This window comes from Babylonia areolata, chromosome 23 (assembly GCF_041734735.1).
Source record: "Babylonia areolata isolate BAREFJ2019XMU chromosome 23, ASM4173473v1, whole genome shotgun sequence".
Classification (NCBI taxonomy): Eukaryota; Metazoa; Mollusca; class Gastropoda; order Neogastropoda; family Buccinidae; genus Babylonia; species Babylonia areolata.
The window spans coordinates 5,053,306-5,055,805 of NC_134898.1; the positions used below are offsets into that span (position 1 = coordinate 5,053,306).

General features: G+C 55.0%; 1 protein-coding gene across 1 annotated transcript in view; it reads left to right on the forward strand.

Annotated features, from left to right (window-relative positions):
* The window catches only part of LOC143298253 (arginine kinase Oct f 2-like), a 38,912-nt gene that overhangs the window by 7,823 nt on the left and 28,589 nt on the right, over nucleotides 1–2,500 (forward strand). The window lies entirely within an intron of this gene.

A 2,500-nucleotide genomic window follows, 5' to 3' on the forward strand; every position in this document is an offset into this window, starting at 1 on the left:
TCCACCGTGTCCAGGGCCCGGCAGTATAGAAAGGCGGGGCCTAGTCCTCTCCTTCCGCAGTTTTGAACCTTCCCCAGCCGAAGTCAGGTAGCCATGAGGGCGTTGAACTCATATCCACCGTGTCCAGGGCCCGGCAGTATAGAAAGGCGGGGCCCAGTCCTCTCCTTCCGCCGTTTTGAACCTTCCCCAGCCGAAGTCAGGTAGCCATGAGGGCATTGAATTCATATCCACCGTGTCCAGGGCCCGGCAGTATAGAAAGGCGGGGCCCAGTCCTCTCCTTCCGCAGTTTTGAACCTTCCCCAGCCGAAGTCAGGTAGCCATGAGGGCGTTGAACTCATATCCACCGTGTCCAGGGCCCGGCAGTATAGGAAGGCGGGGCCCCAGACCTCTCCTTCCGCAGTTTTGAACCTTCCCCAGCCGAAGTCATGTTAACCCATTGACACCTGGGTGGGTGAGAGTGATGGACATCGGAGTAACAAATTATCCTTCATACTGTTGAAACGGGGCCTCGAACCCTGATCCCTGGTGAACACTGGATCTGAAGTCCAGCGGCGGCTGACCGATTCTGATACGGCGCCCCCCTGTCACCATCCATCACCATCACCACCACCATCATCATCAGCAGCAGCATTACCATCACCGTCATCATCATCACCATCATCATCAGCAGCATCAGCATCATCATCATCAGCATCAGCATCATCATAATCAGCATCATCATCATCATCATCATCACAACCATCAGCATCATCATCATCATCATCACCACCACCACCATCATCATCATCATCATCATCCATCACTATCATCATCGTCGTCATCATCATCATCATCATCATCATCATCACCATCAGCATCATCATCACCATCATCATCACCATCATCGCCGTAACCACCACCACCACCATCATCATCAGCAGCAGCAGCATCAACAGAACGATATCAGCAAGAGTGGTTCCAAGTCTGAAACTGCTCGTGACGTCCAGTGTAACCCAGACAGAAGAGGTTCAGTGGTAATAAAGACGTTTGACGTCAGCTTGCTGTAATTATTATTTCCCTCCCTCTCCTGCACGGCCAAACACGTACGTACACCTATGTGCACACGTGCAACACTTTCTGTCTCCCTGACCCACGCACAAACACGTGCTCATACCTGCAAACAAATCGCGCAGACTAACAAACAAAAAACATGCACAGACATGCACAGACCGACAATAAGATGCAGATGGTGTATCAACGATAAAGAAGAACCACTCACCATCAAACGACAGAGTGCACAAACAGAAACACGACACAGACTAACAATAACTCGCACAGATTTAACAACCGCACGCATTTAGACTAACAATAACATGCACTCAGACATACACAGGCGAGACTCACAATAATAATAATATTCACAAAGATACAATAGCATACACATCACAGCATGTCAGTCTTGAGGAAGAACACACATCATACGTTCGATTGCAAATTTGGACCGTGTGTTTTGTGCGTGTGCTTTTGCGTGTGTGTGTGTGTGTGTGTGTGTGTGTGTGAGAGAGAGAGAGAGAGAGAGAGAGAGAGAGAGAGAGCATGCACCTTCACGTGTGTATATGTGTGCCAGCTATTGCCACAATCCTCTTTCTTTCAACCCCCCCCCCTCCCCTACCACCACCACCACCACCACCCGACCCCCAACAGCAGTAGCGACCCACCTCCATCCTCTTCCCCCCTCCACCCCCCACCCTACCCCCCCCCCCCACTCCCATCACCCCCTCTCTCTCTCAGGTGAGCAGAGCTGCATGAAGGGGAGGGGGAGGGTGTGTGTGTGTGTGGGGGGGGGGGGTAGAAAACATCCAGGTATGCAGAAGACGTCTTATACAGTGAGGTGAGGGGAGCGAGCAGGCGAAAGGGGGGTGGGGGGTGGGGGCGAGGGAGGGAGGGGGGGGGCGAGATGGGGGGGGGGGGGGGAGGGGAGCGATGAGGAGAACACGAGGAATGGCAGGCAACCCGCACTGAGGAGGAGGAGGAGAGGGGAGGTTTGGGGGGGAAGGGGGTGCTGGAGGCTGTAGGCTGCGCTACAGCTGAAAGCATCCAGCACGAGTGCCTCTGTCCTGTCCGTATATAGTCAGTCTGCAAGGAGGGAGAGGAGGTGCTGGGGAATGGGGGAAATGGAGGAGTAGTTGGGGGAGGGTGGTGGTGGTGCAGGGAGGGTTGGAGGGGGGGGGGGGTTGCGTGCAGGGGTGTGTATAAGGGACAGATTTTACACAACTTACGGTGCCAGCTTTAGGTATTGGGGGCTAGGTATTGGTGATATAGTGTGGGCGAGTGGCGGGGAGGAAGGGGGAGGGGAGGGGGGGTGGGGGCAGAGAAGGAGGTAGGAGGTGATGGGGTTGGGGGGCGCGGGGGGGGGGGGGAGGGGCGGGGGGTGGTGGTGAGTTGAGGGATGTGCAGAGGAGGTTGGTGGGGGTAGGGAGGTGTGGGGGGGGGGGGGGATCGTCTTATTGCCTGCTTTGCT